We start from the raw sequence: 19,227 nt of genomic DNA on the forward strand, positions 1-19,227 counted from the left end.
CCTTTATTTCTATACGTGAGGATTCACGCACCCATTCTTAACTTTTAGTTGCTGCAGTCAAGAGATGTTTGTGATTTCCATTTCAAATTTGTTGCAAAGTTGTCTTATCGCCAAAGAGCTGTGAATTTAAATAATTAGTTGCCCATTCTCATATCAGGTCACCCTCACCAGTGCCGGTCTCTAACTGTGACATTACCTCAGCCTCTAACAGTCATTGTTAACTGTTTTATTCATTTCCCTCAATCTTTTACCTGTTCCCTTCCTGAGATGTTGCATTGTTGTGAAACACATTTAACTTCGAATGAAGGTGGAACATATCACCTGCGGAACCTTAATGGGGTTTCTGCAATTGGAAGGAGTTTTCCCAAAGTTTCAGAATATACAGTACTGATAACCTTTGAACTTTGGTCAAGTCTCATTACTTTGTACGATTGGGCAAAGCCAATTTGACACTGGTAGCAAAGAATTGTGTGTGCCTGGAATCCTGTTCTGATGCTGGTTAGAAGGCAGATCATTTTAGAAGCTGGCGAGAGTGCTCAATTATTGACTTCTGATTGTGTAAGATATTCGTCCAAACTTCCTGTAGTAATTTAATAAAGGAATAATCCATCATATTAAAATATCCGTCACTTAAGAAACACTGGTATTTGCTCTAAACTATTCCTCAGATGCACCAATTGATAGAGGTGATTTGCGGTAATCGGTGAATGTGTTTAGGAAGCTGAGTTGTGGTCTGCGATGTTGAATGGAAATCTAGGCTGATACAAAGGAGCTAAAGAAATAACAGCATCCACAGTGAATCCCAGGCACAGTCTCGATATTACAGACTTGAACATGCTAGATAACAGCATGAAATCTTCATACAGAGAGAAACATTTCCATACAGAACTATTAATAACCAATTGGATTTTAAACTGTGCTTTGCTCTGTGGGTGATGGTACAAGTGAATTGTTCTGTGGGCCAAGTTGCTTGTAGAAGTAAGCAGTGCATTGTGGGAGTTGAGCAAAACATACCGTTTGTAATTGGTAACTGTTATCGGCAGTGACTGATGTCATTAATTTTCTACTAAGGTCTTGAGTAAATTTACACAGTGTTATCCCCAATGGCAGAGTGAGCAAAGTGTAGTTCAGCTGACACAGTGTTAAGTAAAGATACATTTCTTTGAATATCAATTTATCTATTTTAAACAATAATTTCCCCAATTCAATTAATACAAATACATTAAAGATCAACATACATTACTGAGCATTGATTGGTCAATATTGATCGACACATTTTATACTGTGGCAATGGATCAAACATTTGTGCTTTGACTGCAGCACTCTGAGCGATTTAATATTTGGTGCCTGTGTTTATAGAATCCCTACAGTGCAGGAGGAAGCAATTCGGCCCATTGAGTCCACACCAACTATCCAACAGAATCCCACACAGGCACTTCCCGTAACATTTCAACAGGCATTACGCAGCAACTCATGTGACATCATGACTCAGACATGTTCAATGTGGTGGGACAGACATGTGTGGCCCTGAGGTGCAGCATGACACTCAGTGGAAGTCCTGAATTATTACTATATTTTTTGAGGCAGAGCTCTCTATGTGTAACCACATCCTGTCAGTGAACACTATCACACTTATTTAATTCTTCAGACTGAAAGCAATTAATCATTAACAGTGAATCATAAATGTTATACTTGGTGATTTGTGAAAGAAATAGGAGGATAATGCAGCCCATCAAGCCTCTCTGCCATTCAATAAGATTATGGCTGATCTTGGGCTAATGGGGCCCTCTCCCATCTCCCTTAATTCCCTGAGAGACCTAACATTCTTCTATCCCATCATATAATGATGGCCCATCTACAACCCTCTAGGGTGGAGAATTCCAAGAATTCACAACTGTCTGAGTGAACAGATTTCTTCTCATCTCCGTTCAAAATGATCACGAACAAGAATCTTAAACCACATCAGTTCCAAAGGTATGAGGGCGTAGCCGGAAACAGTTGATTGGTTAAATAGACTGAAAGGTTAACTTGCAGGAAAAAAAGCAGCAGGAAACATTTAAAGAAACAATTCAAAATGTTCAAGAAAAACAAAAGCTGAATGAAAACTATCCACGCGTGTCTTACTAAGGAGGTTAGGGATGGTATTAGATTAAAGAAGAGACTTAACATTTTGCAAAGCAAACCGCTTAGTCTGAGGGTTGAGGATGACATGGTGGACAGAGTACCCTGCGTTGTCCAGTACTTCCTCAGAGCGGAGAAGCTACGACATCTTCCTCGGGGCCTTCAACATGTCATCAACGAAGATGAACATCTTGCCAAGGCCATCCCCACACCCCCATTTCTTGCCTTCAAACAACTGCACAACCTCAAACAGCAAACTACCCAGTCTTCAGGAGAACAGTGACCATGACACCACACAACCCTGCCACAGCAACCTCTGCAAGACATGTTGGATCATCAACACAGATGCCACCATCTCACATGAGAACACCATCCACCAGGTACACGGTACAGCAACTCAGCCAACATTGTCTACCTGATATGCTGCAGGAAAGGATGTCCCGAGGCATGGTACACTGGGGAGACTGCAGAGGCTACAACAATGAATGAATGAACACTGCTCGACAATCACCAGGCAGGAGTGTTCCCTTCCAGTTGGAGAACACTTCAGCAGTCACGGGCATCCAGCCTCTAATCTTTGGGTAAGCGTTCTCCAAGGCAGCTTTCATGACACACAAGAATGCAGAATCGCTGAGCAGAAACTGATAGCCAAGTTCCATACACATGAGGACAGCCTCAACTGGGACCTTAGGTTGATGTCACACTATCTGTCACTCCCACAACTTGCCTGGGGGCTTGCAAAATCTCACTAACTGTCCTGGCTGGAGACAATACACATCTCTTTCACCTCTGCTTAGCCATCTCTCTATTCACATTGTCTGTGCCTTTAAGACTTGATTACCTGTAAAGACTCACATTCCAACCATTATCTTGTAAATCGAGTTTGTGTCTTTATATGCCCTGTTTGTGAACACAACTCCTCACTCACCTGAAGAAGGAGCGACACTCAGAAAGCTTGTGCTACCAAATAAACCTGTTGAACTTTAACCTGGTGTTGTGAGACTTCTTACAATGGATTAGAAACCAGCAAAGAGTCAACATTCATCATCAACAGGAAAAAGTGCTGAGCAAACTGTTGGGATTGAAGGCAGACAAATACCCAGAACCTGATGGCTGACATCCTTGGGTATTGCAGGAAGTGGCAGCAGAGATAGTGGATCCATTGGTTATAATTGTCCAAATTTCCCTGGATGTGGGAAAGATTCCAATGGAATGGGAACATGTGAATGTAACGCCCTTATTCAAAAAGGAGAGGAGGCAGAATGTAGGAAACTATAGAGTAGTTAGTTTAACATGTTGTTAGGAAATTAAGAAGAGTAAAATAGTCAGGAATATGAAAACAGATCGACTTTTACAAGCATATAAAAACTGTGCCCCCTTGTTTTACATTTCCAAGTCAAGGGAATTATGTGGAATTTATCCCCACTCTGCAGTATGTTTCTCAGCAGCGGAAGGTAGCAGGAGCTCATTGGCAACGAGCTTGCTGGCGATGGGATCTTACTGTCCCGTCATTGTCAACAGGGTTTCCCATTAGACGCACCGCTCGCCATCAGGAAACTGCAGCAGGAGCACGTCATCAATGGCGAACATGCCATCTGCTTTCCCAATAGCTTACTGTACCTGCATTCTGACGTTTTGTATTCTTTGTACAAGTGCACATGTTCAGAGAGACAAGTTTCATGAATTTTAAAAAATATTCTGCTTTTTTATTCTCATAACCAAAGTAAATAACCTTACGCTTCTCACATTATGCTCCTTCTTCCGCCTTGCAGCACATTCACTTAACCTGTCTACATCCATTTGAAGCTACTTTGTGTCCTTTTCACAGCTTGCTATCCTACCTAGCTCTGTATCATCTGCAACCTTAGATACATTACTCGCTGTCTCTCCAAGTTAGTAATACAGATTGTAAATTGCTGAGGCTCTAGCACTGATCCTTGCAGCACTCCACTATTCACAACCTGCCAACTTGAAAATGTCCCATGTATCCGTACTCTCTGCTTCTTGTCAACCAATCCTCTATCCATTCTAATATATCAGCCTCACTTCCATGAACCCATGTCTAATGCAAACACCTTATTGAATGCCTAATTATACAACATCTACTGGTTCCCCTTCATCTTTCCAACAAGTTACATCCCCAAAAACATTAATAAAATTTACTAAACATAATTTCCCTTTTAGAAGACCATGTTGACTTGTTCTACTCATATATCCTGCTTTTCTAATTGCTCATATGCCCTTAGCAGAACCTCTCTCTTAGTCCTACCTATGTTGTTGGTACCTACATTGACCACAGCAACTGGATCCTTCCCATCCCACTCCAGGTACTTCTTCAGTCCAGAAGAGGTATCCTTAAGCTTGGCACCAGGCAGGCAATGCAGCTTTTGGGACTTGCGCTCCCAGTTGCGGAAAAGTATCTAACCCCTGACTATACTCTCCTCTACTACAAATACATTCATTTTTATTCCCCTCACTTAAATGGATTTCTGCACCACCCTGTCATGATCAGTTTCTTTTTCCATCCTACAGTCCCTGCCCTTGTCTACAAAAGTTCAAAGAACCACAAACCTGTTGGACAGTTGCAAGGGCTGAGGTTCCTCCATCATTTCCTCCTGGGTCCTGCTTCCTGCCTTATTCACAGTCACACACTCTGTCCGAGACCTTGGATCAAATCTGAAGTATTTAGCCTAAGGGGCCCTGGAACAAAGTGACCAAGTAACTTTCCCCCTCCCTAATGCCTCACTGTGCCTGAAGTTCAGATTCCAGATCATCCAGTCTGAGCCAGAGTTCCTTGGGCTGAAGACACTTACTGCAGATGTGGTTACCTGGATCATACTGGTCTCTGCTAGCTTCCACATGCAACAGCTGCAACACATCATGCACTGAAATAATTGGATCTCAAATTTAAAAATATCACTCAACTGTCAGAAGGATCAAATCTTAAAACACATCAACCTCACCTAATTAATGCCTTTGAACACTCACTAGGAGAATGAAGAAAAGTATAAAAATCGGCATCTCCTCTGCCTCTATACATTTTCAAGTGAGCAATTGTTTCTCATCATCTCGGCAAAGCCTTCGCACTTTTAGTAGAGAGCTGGTGACATCCCCAGATTGCAACGGCTAAATCAGCTTTGTGCCCTGTTCAAGGAGCCAATATCTCAGTTACCTGTAGCTGCCTCAGTTTTTCAATGTAACCTTCAATGGTAAAAACCACATTTCCTGCCCCAGTTCCGATAGGCTGTATTGATGGTTTCCTGTCCTTGCTGAGGCTCAGACAATATGCACAGGCTTGCTGAATAACACGATGGGGTGAAAATGATGGAGGACATTTTACTCCAAAACTATACTCCAGAATCAAACCTTTTACTAGGATCTCCTCAGGCTTGGTCTATTGGTAGATCGTAGATTGAGCTAATGACTATGTTATCTTCAAGAACATTACCAAGTAAGATGGATCAAGATGATCTCCTCTTTCTAGATACAAACTCCATTGACTCTAACACCTGAGTAAACAATCAGACCAGGCCCTGGGGAGACAAGACTCTTAAACAAAATACTTGGAGTAAAACCTGACAACATAAGAACATAAGAAATAGGAGCAGGAGTAGGCCATCTAGCCCTTCGAGCCTGCCCCGCCATTCAATAAGATCATGGCTGATCTGTCGTGGCTCAGTTCCACCTTCCCGCCCTCTCCCCATAACCCTTAATCCCCTCGCTTATCAAAAACCCATCAACCTGCGTCTTAAAAATATTTAGCGAGGCAGCCTCCACCACTTCAACGGGCAGAGAATTCCAGAGATTCACCACCCTTTGAGTGAAGAAGTTCCTCCTCAACTCCGTTCTAAACCGCCCCCCCTTTATCTTGAGGCTGTGCCCCCTAGTCCTACTGTCCTTCCTGAGCGGGAAGAGTCTCTCCACCTCTATCCTATCCATCCCATTCATCATCTTATACGTCTCAATGAGATCTCCCCTCATTCTTCTAAACTCCAACGAGTACAAGCCTAGTTTATTCAGCCTCTCCTCATAGCTCAACCCTCTCAACTCCGGTATCAGCCTAGTAAACCTCCTCTGCACTCCCTCCAAGGCCAAAATATCTTTGCGCAGGTGCGGCGCCCAAAACTGCACACAGTACTCCAGCTGCGGCCTCACCAATGCCCTATACAGCTGCAGCAAGACCTCCCTACTTTTATATTCAATCCCCCTCGCTATGAAGGCCAGCATCCCATTCGCCTTCCTGACCACCTGCTGCACCTGCAAGCTGGGTTTTTGCGACTCATGCACAAGGACCCCGAGGTCCCTCTGCACCGTCGCCTGCTGCAGTTTTTCGCCACGTAAGTAATAGTCCTTCCTACCATTCTTCCTACCAAAGTGGACCACCTCACACTTGCCAACATTAAATTCCATTTGCCAGTTCCTGGCCCATTTGCCCAGCCTATCTAGATCCTTCTGCAGACTCTCCACACCCTCCGCACAATTTGCCATTCCCCCAATCTTGGTGTCATCAGCAGATTTCGACACCCTACACTCGGTTCCCTCCTCCAGATCATCTATATAAATGGTAAATAGCTGAGGCCCCAGCACCGACCCCTGGGGCACTCCACTAGTCACCATCCGCCAATCCGAATAGCACCCATTGACCCCCACTCTCTGCCTCCTATTTGACAACCAATCCTCTATCCACGCTAACACCCTACCCCCAACTCCATGTCCCTCGACCTTCTGCAATAACCTCTTGTGAGGTACTTTGTCAAACGCCTTCTGAAAATCCAGAAAGACCACATCCACCGGCTCTCCTCTATCCACCGCCCTAGACACATCCTCATAGAACTCCAGTAAATTTGTCAGACACGACTTCCCTTTAATGAAACCATGCTGCGTCCGCTCTATCAAGCAATTCCCTTCAAGATGCCTCGCAATTTCCTCCTTAATGACGGATTCTAACATTTTACCTACCACAGACGTTAAACTAACCGGCCTATAATTCCCCGCCTTTTGCCTGGCACCCTTCTTAAACAACGGCGTAACATTAGCCGTTTTCCAATCTTCCGGCACTTCCCCGGAATCCAGCGACGTCTGGAAAATAACCACCAAGGCATCCACTATCACCTCCGCCATTTCTTTCAGAACCCTCGGATGCATTCCATCCGGTCCTGGGGACTTGTCCACAATCAGCCCCTCCAGTCTGTCGAGCACCGCCTCTCTAGTAACAGTAATGTCATTAAGACCCTCCAGTCCTACCACCTTTCCATCACTAACACCCAGCAAATTATTCACGTCCTCCTCCGTGAAGACCGAAACAAAAAAGTTATTCAATACCTTAGCCATATCCCCATCCCCTACCACTAGGTCCCCTTTCTCATCCTCTAAAGGACCAACGTTCACCCTAGCCAGCCTCTTCCTTTTTATATATTTATAATAACAACACTAGAGTATCTGTCTGGAAAGATCGTGCATTCAAACCCACAAACCTCTGAGTCACAGGAGAAAATTCTCCCTCTAAAGTAAACTTGTGTGTGTGTGATACAGATGGTCATCAGTCACACAGGGCCTGAAAGAGTGTGCAATGGTTTCTGGAATGACTTGATGGAGGCCATATTTTCTGGTGGACCTCACAATACATTTTTATTTTCAATGTAAATTATATTCCTCACAGTGCACAAATGGTTGAGCTCATTGTAACTTATTGAAACTATGACACCGCACCACCCCCCGCCCCTGTTATATAAAGAATGGTAAAGTGAGTGCGCAGAGAAAAATGGAAATTCCAGCAGTGTGCAGAACGCTGGCATCAATCCCCCTCAGCATCCTCCTGTCACTGACCATTCAAACCCGTTTCTGCTACTGTTCAATAATTGGTTTTTAAGATCAAAATCTGTGCAATACTTCACTCTCACCTTAATTATTCACAGTTTAGATGGAGAGACATCAGAATATGAATTTCAATCATTTTTACTTACATTTGTGTAATTTAAACAGCTCAATCACCTCCATTTAAAAAGATCTTTGCTGCAAAATGTGGCAGCTCTGCCAGTAATTCAACCCAACACATCTGCTGCGATTCCTCGCGCTGTATGTTAGAGAAAAATTTGGGTAATGAATTGCACCCATGAGGATTAGCTGATCCTGATAGTTTCTGAACAAACTCCATTTTAATGGGCTCACGCTGTGACAATCAAAGTGATGTATCAGCATCTTGGGGTACTGAATATGATACCTTTTCACAGACTAATAGATGACAGATTACTTTTACAGAAACTTTAAAAGCCACACAGGTTCTCTCATGAGATGACAACCTGCTTGATTTAATCCAGTAATCCACAAGTGACCCATAGTAAATCTCTTACATTTCATTAATTTGATTGGGTACCTCATCGAGCAGAGGAGAATCCTCAAAAAGACATTCGGAATTCAAAACATATTGGAATTGCCATATTAGAGAATTTTCTGGAAGTTCCTTGTTTATAGGTACCGTGGGAGATTTACGCTGAGCAGATGTCATATTTGCTTGATGCCAACATTGTTGGGGAACATTTAATATTTTTGCTGCTGGCTTTTATTAAAACTTAAAATGGAAATCAGTTTCTGATATCAGCTGAGCTGTTATACAAGATCACTGGCATTGCAAGACCAGAGGAACTTTAAGTTTTCATCATTAATTGACAAGGCAAAATTAGAAAACTATTTCAAAATGGATTCTCGGACAAAGGAATAGGGGGATTACAATTGATTTGATTTGATTTATTATTATCACATGTATTAACAGACAGTGAAAAGTATTATTTCTTGCGTGCTATACACACAAAGTATATCATTCTCAGGGAAGGAAAAGAGAGAATGCAGAGTGTACAGTCATAGCTAGGGTGCAGAGAAAGATCAACTTAATGCAAGGTAAGTCCATTCAAAAGTCTGACAGCAGCAGGGAAGAAGCTGCTCTTGAGTCAGTTGGTATGTGACCGCAAACTTTTGTACCTTTTTCCCAAAGGAAGAAGGTGGAAGAGAGAATGTCCGGGGTGTTTGGGGTCCTTAATTATGCTGGCTGCTTTGCCAAGGCAATGGGAAGTATAGGATACAAAGTCAATGGGAGGCTGGTTTGCGTGATGGATTGGGCTACTTTCACAACATTTTGTAGTTCCTTGCGGTCTTGGGCAGAGCAGGAGCCATACCAATCTGTGATACAACCAGATAGAATGCTTTCTATGGTACATCTGTAAAAGTTGGTGAGAGTCATAGCTGACGTACCAAATTTCCTTCGTCTTCTGAGAAAGTAGAGGAGTTGGTGGGTTTTCTTAACTATAGTGTCAGCGTGGGGGACCAGGACAGGTTGTTGGTGATCTGGACATCTAAAAACTTGTAGCTCTCAACCCTTTTGACTTTGTCTCCATTGATGTAGACAACAAGAGCAGCATTGATGAAAGGAGGTTTGGTTTCACAGAGAGAAGGACAAGTACACATTGTAGACTTCTACATTAGGTGCTGAAACCTGTAGACTGCAGATTCCTGCAGAGATGAGTTGCTGCTGTGACTTAGTGGGTTGATAGGGTGGAGTAATTTGTAATGACAGAGAATCATCAGGACATTAACACTATCAAATGTCATTTACCAATTCCAGTTTTGTATCTCATATTACCATCAATATACATTTCCTTATAGAAGCCCCAAACATAAAGTGGGCCTATTTCAAATTTCCAAATGATTGGAAAAGTATTTCTTGAAATAATTAAATAGTTGCCTTATTTAATTTGTGAGATGCCAGAAGGAAACGTGGTGATGAGTAATCATGATCTGAGGTAGTCAGTCTTGGGTAAACACTGAGAGCTTTCTGTACGGTTAATGATTCAATCCCCCATTTGGTGCATTGATTTTCTTCCTGTTGTAGCCACCACGCTCTGTGGATATTTGTAGTATTGCAGAGGTTGAGTAGAAGAATAAGACATGGTGAGAACAAATCTTGGGCAGCATGGTAGCACAGTGGTTAGCACTGCTGCCTCACAGGCCAGGACCTGGGTTTGATTCCCAGCTTGGGTCACCGTCTGTGCGGAGTTTGCACATTCTCCCCGTGCCTAGGTGGGTTTCCTTGGGGTGCTCCTGTTTCCTCCACAGTCTGGTTAGGTGCATTGACCCGAACATGCATTGGAATGTGGTAACTAGGGCTAATGCTCACAGTAACTTTATTGCACTGTTCATGTAAGCTGTACTTGCGACTAATAAACTTTTTAACTTTAAAATCACTGCCTAAAATATTCTCAGTCAGTAGAAGAGTTACTGTAGGCCCAGTCACTGTCACTGGAGATTATAACCTCTCCACAAGGCATTATTTTTTATATTCATTGGATTCTGGGATAAACCACCTTCTTGAACTGCTACAGTCCATGTGGTGTAAATATCTCCACAGTGCTGTTAGGACAGAGTTACAGGAATTTGTGACAATATCAGAATGGTGATACATGTCCAAGGATGGCGGATTACTTGCAGGAGGTTGTTAATTCAGTCTGATTGTCAGGCAGTGAAGGAGGAAACCACACCCAATCTTTTACTTACTATTAGATTGATTTATAGAGAGCTGCCTTCTCTCTTTCCAATACCCAGGCCAGAGTTTTCCCCATTCGCCCCACCCATCAATGGGTGGGGTGAGCCGGTAAAATCGCGCAAGAGCCGGGAAATCAGGATTGTGTCCGATTTCCCAGCTCTCGGTATCTTACTGGAACCGGATTTCCGGCACGGTCAGCCTCTTGCCCGTTTCCGGTGAGAGGCTGAATAAATCAGTCTCACGTCATGTTTATTTTTGACTTATGGTTTGACTTGGGCAACATTTCTCAATGTCGAATCCTGACACGATGCAGGCAATTGATAATTTGGCATAAACCAGGATTGATGTAATCCAGCACAGGTTGAATCCTCCTCTTGCCTGACCCCAACATTGTCGTCTGCTTTGTAGAATGGAATGTGACAAGAGGGCTGAAAACACATGGAGCTACAGGACACAACTCCAGCTGGAGTTATAGAAGGAACTTCAGCCCAGCTCCCACTGGCACAAACTGCCCAGTCTGAAAACCAAACACAAAAACTGTCCATGCCTGCCCCTGACTCTTCCTGCTGAGAGTGTGAGGAGAGAGGGGCAGGAGAATGGGGTATCTGCTGGAGTCACAGTCAACAGTGAGTAGAGGCAGGGACAGAAACTTTACACTGGGATAAGGATGTGAAAGAGAAATTGGGTCAGTAAATTTCTTGAACTGATAATAGCAGATAGAGAAATGCCAAGGGAGACATAAGACAGAGAAAGTGACCATTTGAGTTAGTGTGAAAGGAACCTGCGCAGCAAGAGCGATAGAAAGATCAATGCAGTGACTTGGGGAATGGGTGGAAAACCTAATTAAAGGGAATGTTAAATCTCGGAAGCAGTCTTGCAGCAGAGGAATTGGAAATTTAGTTACTACCGTCTTTAGTGATTTCTCAAAAAAGTCCCTGAGTGCCTGAATAAGCGTTATGAAATCCAGCGAATGGATAGTGCTGGAGAAACAATCCAGCATTACACCGGAAGTTCACTGAGTATTTGTTATTCCTCATGACTGAGCATCGAGGGAAACTCCGAGGCAAGTTACCATCATCACAACACTTGCATCTTCATTTCACCGTCTGGTTGGCTCAGGAGAAGATTGACAAAATGCAGCCAGTACACTCACTCCCTTGTGAAATAGGTGTTCCTGAGAAGAGAATACCAAGTTTTATTTTTATTAAGGAGTCAGGAAAAATAGAGATCAGTGGTGTGAAACAGGAGTTAAAAGATTTATAAAGGTTGATGTCCTCGAGGCACCCAGCAGTCTGTCAAACAGAGATGGCTGAGCAAGACTAGCCCATGTAGCTGTTAAATACATTGTTGGAAATGCATGAGAATTTCTGAGTGACATAAAAAGTCTGAGGGAGGCTGTACTCTGGTCCCAGAGCAGGAGATTCCAGACAAAGTGATGAGGTTCTCCTATTTTGGAATGATACCTGGCTAACAAGTCAGGGCATGATGAGTTTGGAGAGTAAGGTGAGAGGGACACCGACAGACAGACACACAAAGAACACTTGAACATTGCACTAAATGTTTGGATCAGGAAAAATCAGATTGAAAATCCTGCAAACACAAATGGTGTTGAGATGGAAAATAGCTGAAAAGGAATGCCCTTGAGCAAGGCTTTTACTGTGAGTGACCGAGGGGTATTGGTAATATTGCTGCAGCTCTAGAATGTTAGAGTTGGCCATGTTGTGTGAACAGTGAATGAACTTAGTTGAGTTTAATATCAGGGCAAGCTAGTTTGGGGGGCTGAGGAAGATGGGGGGTGGGGGTGCTCAGGTTCCTGCTATCATTGCAGCTGCACTTTGGAAGAGTAAAGATAAGAAGGTGAGAGACAAGGGTCAGCTTCCTCATGGCGTGTTGAATGAATTGTAAATTTAGTAGATTCAAGAAGAGGAATAAAAAGGAAGCTGATGGAATGGAAGAATGTTAGGAAAGTATTGGGTTTTATATTCCCCTCCTTTAGTAAGGAATCACTTTAGACTTTAGACACTTTTCAAAATGATTGCTCCTTATGATTCCCAAGAGTACGGGTAAATCCACATGAAATAGCCATTTTGAGATCTGTTGCCCCCAAACTGCATCGACTGCACCTGGATGCTTTAGTCATCTAGGACCCTTGGCTGAAACTGGTTTTGGGATCCTTAAATATGGAAATGGGCATCTTACGCTGGAGGTAGGACCCTCAGGTATAAAATTCAGAGCAGAACCTTAAGAGTTTGCAAATGGAAAGAATATGTAAAGAAGTGATGTTAGGGGTAAGTTTTTCACTCAGAGGGTGGTGAGTGAATGGAATCGGCTGCCGTCAGTGGTGGTGGAGGCGAACTCGCTGGGGTCTTTTAAAAGACTTCTGGATGAGTATATGGGGTTTAATGAGATTGAGGGTTATAGATAGGTCTGTAGGTTGGTAGGTGATGATGTGATCGGCGCAACTTGTGGGCCGAAGGGCCTGTTTGTGCTGTAGTGTTCTATGTTCTATGTTCTATTAGAAAATAAGACAAAAATAAATAATTTGAATAACAAGTAGAAACTAGAGAATGAAAGTATCACACAATATAAATAAGGGGCGATCTTACCAAACAGTTCTAAATCCAGCTCAGTTAGAAAAGTTAGAAAAAAATTTGAAAAAGCGCGCCCGTGTCAGATTGTTCCCGAGCCGCAGAAATTGGAGAAAGCGACCCAGGGGCAAAAAGCGGGAGCGAGGGTGTATCTTGGGGGCGGGGGGGCGCAGATGGATCTCTGGTGGGGGGGGCATGGAAGTTCACTGCCACTCTGCAGGAGATCGGTGGTGGGGTAGGGGGGCAGGGGTGGCGATCGGTCTGGGTAGTGGGGTGGTGTATAAGGAGGCAGTGATGTGTGTGGGTAGGGGGGTGGATAAGGGACACACACACACACATCACTGCCTCCCTTACCCACCCCCCCACTACCCAGACCGATTGCCACCGCTGCCCTCCTTCCCCCACCAATCGCCTGCAGAGTGGCAGCAGACCCCCCTGCGCCCCACCAGAGATCCATCTGTCACCACCCCCCCACCAGAGATCCATGACCTGCCTCCCTGCTCCCCCCACCAACCCCCCAAGACAATGATCTGGCCTCATTCCACCCCCCCCCAGACAACAAATTGCCTCACTCCCATTCTTCTGCACCCCACTCCCCTCCCCCGCCCCAGCCAGAGAATGGCCTGGCCTCACTCCCCTTCCCCTCCAGAAGAACCACCAGACAACAATCAGCCCTCCCCCGCCAGAGATACATCTGACCCGCCTCCTCCTCCTCCCCCCCAACAACCAGAGAATGATCTGATCAGCTTCCCCCCACCCCCACCACTGATCTGAGTCAGAGAGCTGTTGGAAATGCTGAATGCACTCTTCAGAGGCTGGAGCACCCGACTCAGAGTTTTATTCAGCAGGTTCCAGATTGGTAAATGCGGTGGTGAAGGGTGAAATGCTGATAGAGTTGGACGGGCTGTTCATTAATTCAATTTAAACACATGATTTGGGCGCAGAATGGATCCCCGCCATTCGCGGGTCTCGGTAAAGTGACGACTTGCGCGGACTCGGGAGCCAATCACAATAAAGGCCCCACACCTGACTTTACCACGATTTCACGCCTGAAAACGGGCGCAAATTATTGGTAAAACTGGGCTCCATTCCTTGTCTGTGGGGAAAGAGGGCAGGGCTTAAATCACCAGCCAGCTTGCTCTAGCAGCAGAGGGCACTGTCGCGCATGTGCGGACCTCTGTGGCTGTACATGTGTATTGGCAACCAGCAGAGCCTGACAGGTTTGAGAATGAGGCATGTCAGGCCTCTGCTGCTGCAGCCAGCCTCAACAAACCCTGCCCTCTCCCCCACAGCTATAGTGGGGGCCTGCGGCTGATCATGAGTCCCACATCACCCGGAAATGTCACCCCCCCCCCACTACACGCTCAGAACGATCGTGCCCCTTTCCCCCTCCCCCCAAATTCCTGACGATTGGCAACAAGGCCTCTCCTAACGTATTCCCTTCACAACCCACTCCATAGGTCCCTCCCTCTTCAGGCCACAGCCCCTGGCACTGCCCAGCAGTGGGCAGTGCGAAGGTGCCAATTTAAATTAGATTAAAATGAATATTTGAATATCTAATGCAGCTCTGAGCCAATTGCCAGCGTGGATCTGATGATGCCAGAATTCAGGGCCAGACGCCCAGCGCGAATTGAGTGAATCAGCTGGTGCTTGAATCTCTGGACCACTGCACTGAAAAATCAGCACAACGGGTTGTGAAAATTGCCCCAAGATATCTCTTCTTTAGGTATGAACATTTAAGCTTCAACTCATTCAACCACTGTCTGTGAGCATCAGTCAGATAGTGTGTTTAAGAAACTCCAATTGGGAAAACTTTTCAATTTATACTGTGACTGATATTCGTAGCATTGAAACCTATTGAAAGTAGAGAAAACACACAGAGGGTCTCCGTGAGAATATATTGTATAAAAACGTGTCAAGACATAGCAAATAAATACAAGAAGCCCATCATTTCTTTCTGCTTGATCAAGTGATCCTGTTGTAATTTGGGGCAATTCCATTCGCTCATCCCCCTGCACCTCAAACAAGCACAACTGGAAAATATTCACATTTGAGAGTTAGACTGACTCACTTTGCAGGTGAATATACATTAATGTGAAGGGTTTGGTGGACAAGTGAAAGATAAAGGAGATGTGGACATATTGTAACTCACTGAAGGTTTGCAATGTTGTTTTGTGTCCATCTGGTCAGATGTGAAGGAATCTCGAAGGAAATTCCCAGGCACAGTATTTTAAACCACAAATACTAACAGAGTGAGTTAATAGGGCTTAATATCAAAAAGGGCTTGGAGGAAAAAAGGCCAGGTGAGTTTGTTTGAAAAAACAAGGAAAAAAATTTTTTTTCAAAACTACTACAGCAGGAAACAAGGAAAAAAATTTTTTTTCCCCATAAAAAATTACAGTGAATAATGGAGGGGCATGTGATGTGTGGTTTCTGTATGATGTGGGAACTGGTGGACCCCAGGGTCCTTCCCAGTGACCATGTCTGTAGTAAGTGCAGGTTGCTGGAGGAGCTCCAGCTCAAGGTGGATGAGCTGGCCTCTGAGCTACAGACACTGAGGCTCATCAGGGGGAGAGAGGGTGCCATTGTCACTGGGGTGCAAGTGACATCCACCCCTGCTAGACTGGCTAAATCTAAGGGTCAGGGACAAAAGGGGGCTGCTGGGAGGAGGAAGGGGGGTGAGGAGCGGAGGCCTCAGCCTCTTAATCTGCATAACAGGTTTGAGGTTCTTGCTTCCAGTCTGGAAGAGGACGAGGCAGGTGAGGTTGGTGAGCAAACTGCACACGGTACAGTGATGCAGCAGGACATAGGCAAAGAGAAGGCGAAAAGGAACGTAGTAGTGATTGGGGATAGTGGGGTGAAGGGTATTGACACTGTCCTTTGTCACAATGACAAAGTGCACAGAAGGGTATGTTGTCTGCCTGGTGCTCGGGTACAGGATGTCGCAGCTGGGCTGCAGAGGAATCTGGAGTGGGAGGGTGAGAACCCGGTCGTTGTAGTACATGTGGGTGCCGGCGACGTAGGCAAAGTACGGACTGAGGATCTGGGGAGGGAGTATGAAAAGCTGGGAATGGAATTAAAGAGTAGAACCGACAAGGTGGTCGTCTCTGGGCTACTGCCTGAACTGAGTGCAGACGGGCGTAGGGTTGACAGGATAAAGGAAGTGAATGGGTGGCTCAGGGATTGGTGTGGGAGGAATGGGTTCGAATTTATGGGGCATTGGCACCAGTATTGGGGTAGGTGGGACTTGTTCGGGCGGGATGGGGTGGGTCTGAACCGTGCTGGGACCAGAGTGTTGGCGAATCGAGTAAAGAGGACTGTAGACAGGGCTTTAAACTAATTAGGGGGGGGGAGGGTGCGAGGGTAGGTGACCTTACGAGGTCTAAAGTTAAGGATAGGGTACAGGTAAGGGAAGAGGCCGAGGATGTCCCAATTGGTGGCGTTACGGCAAATAGGGTCCAGGTGAAGGCTGGGATGAAAGCGCTTTATCTGAATGCACGAAGCATTCGGAATAAAGTGGATGAGCTGGTGGCGCAGATCGACACAAATGGATATGATCTGGTGGCCATTACAGAGACGTGGCTGCAAGGTGACAGGGACTGGGAGATGAATGTACAGGGCTATCAAGTGTTTAGGAAGGATAGGCAGGAGGAAAGAGGGGGTGGCGTAGCTCTGCTGATTAAGGATAGTATCAAGGTGGTAGCAAGGGATGATATCGGAGCCAAAGAGCAGAAAGTGGAATCGTTGTGGGTGGAGATTAGGAACAGCAAAGGGAGGAAGACGCTGGTGGGTGTCGTCTATAGGCCCCCGAATAATGATCTGGAGGTGGGGCGGGCTGTTAACACGCAAATAAGTGCGGCGTGCAGGAATGGGACGGCAGTAGTTATGGGAGATTTCAATCTGCATATTGATTGGTCGACCCATGTTGGACGAGGTGGGCTCGAGGAGGAGTTCTTGGAATGCTGCCGGGATAATTTCCTTGAGCAGTGTGTGTTGGAGCCGACGAGGGAGCGAGCTATCTTGGATCTGGTGCTATGTAATGAGGCGGGTAGAATTAGGGACCTTGCGGTGAAGGATCCTCTTGGAGAGAGTGATCATTGCATGGTGGAGTTTCTGTTGCAGATGGAGGAGGAGAAAGTGGGTTCCCGGACACGCGTCCTTTGTTTGAATAGAGGGGAGTATGGTAGGATGAGAGAAGAATTGGCGAATGTGGACTGGGGGAGCGCGTTGGAAGGTAGGTCTGCTGAGGAGCAGTGGAGGATCTTTAAGGAGATCTTTCTTGGTGCTCAGCAGAAATTTATTCCGATGGTCAAAAAGGACAGTAGGAGGAGAGGTAATAAGCCGTGGATAACAAAGGAGGTGAAGGAAAGTGTTAAATTAAAAGCGGAGGAATTTAGAGTAGCTAAGAGCAGTGGGCGAGAAGAGGATTGGGAAAGGTTTAAATGTCAACAAAGATTGACAAAGAAGTTGATAAAGGAGGGTAGGAGAAGCTATGAAGCTGGGCTAGCGCTTAATATAAAAAAGGATAGCAAGAGTTTTTATAAATATATAAAAAGGAAGAGGCTGGCTAGGGTGAACGTTGGTCCTTTAGAGGATGAGAAAGGGGACCTAGTGGTAGGGGATGGGGATATGGCTAAGGTATTGAATAACTTTTTTGTTTCTGTCTTCACGGAGGAGGACGTGAATAATTTGCCGGGTGTTAGCGATGGAAAGGTGGTAGGACTGGAGGGTCTTAATGACATTACTGTTACTAGAGAGGTGGTGCTCGACAGACTGGAGGGGCTGATTGTGGACAAGTCCCCAGGACCGGATGGAATGCATCCGAGGGTTCTGAAAGAAATGGCGGAGGTTATAGTGGATGCCTTGGTGGTTATTTTCCAGACGTCGCTGGATTCCGGGGAAGTGCCGGAAGATTGGAAAACGGCTAATGTTACGCCGTTGTTTAAGAAGGGTGCCAGGCAAAAGGCAGGGAATTATAGGCCGGTTAGTTTAACGTCTGTGGTAGGTAAAATGTTGGAATCCGTCATTAAGGAGGAAATTGCGAGGCATCTTGAAGGGAATTGCTTGATAGGGCAGACGCAACACGGTTTCATTAAAGGGAAGTCGTGTCTGACAAATTTACTGGAGTTCTATGAGGATGTGTCTAGGGCAGTGGATAGAGGAGAGCCGGTGGATGTGGTCTTTCTGGATTTTCAGAAGGCGTTTGACAAGGTACCTCACAAGAGGTTATTGCAGAAGGTCAGGGGACATGGAGTTGGGGGTAGGGTGTTAGCGTGGATAGAGGATTGGTTGTCAAATAGGAGGCAGAGAGTGGGGGTCAATGGGTGCTATTCGGATTGGCGGTTGGTGACTAGTGGGGTGCCCCAGGGGTCGGTGCTGGGGCCTCAGCTATTTACCATTTATATAGATGATCTGGAGGAGGGAACCGAGTGCAGGGTGTCGAAATTTGCTGATGACACCAAGATTGGAGGAAAGGCAAATTGTGCGGAGGGTGTGGAGAGTCTGCAGAAGGATCTAGATAGGCTGGGCGAATGGGCCAGGAAATGGCAAATGGAATTTAATGTTGGCAAGTGTGAGGTGGTCCACTTTGGTAGGAAGAATGGTAGGAAGGACTATTACTTACGGGGCGAAAAACTGCAGCAGGCGACGGTGCAGAGGGACCTCGGGGTCCTTGTGCATGAGTCGCAAAAACCCAGCTTGCAGGTGCAGCAGGTGGTCAGGAAGGCGAATGGGATGCTGGCCTTCATAGCGAGGGGGATTGAATATAAAAGTAGGGAGGTCTTGCTGCAGCTGTATAGGGCATTGGTGAGGCCGCAGCTGGAGTACTGTGTGCAGTTTTGGGCGCCGTACTTACGCAAGGATATTTTGGCCCTGGAGGGAGTGCAAAGGAGGTTTACTAGGCTGATACCGGAGTTGAGGGGATTGAGCTATGAGGAGAGGCTGAATAAACTAGGCTTGTACTCGTTAGAGTTTAGAAGAATGAGG

General features: G+C 45.5%; 1 protein-coding gene across 1 annotated transcript in view; it reads left to right on the forward strand.

Annotated features, from left to right (window-relative positions):
• Positions 1–19,227, forward strand: part of LOC145360388 (glutamate receptor ionotropic, delta-1-like) — an 800,432-nt gene that overhangs the window by 530,596 nt on the left and 250,609 nt on the right. The window lies entirely within an intron of this gene.

This window comes from Carcharhinus amblyrhynchos, chromosome 31 (assembly GCF_965287045.1).
Source record: "Carcharhinus amblyrhynchos chromosome 31, sCarAmb.v2.hapA, whole genome shotgun sequence".
NCBI classification, from domain to species: Eukaryota; Metazoa; Chordata; class Chondrichthyes; order Carcharhiniformes; family Carcharhinidae; genus Carcharhinus; species Carcharhinus amblyrhynchos.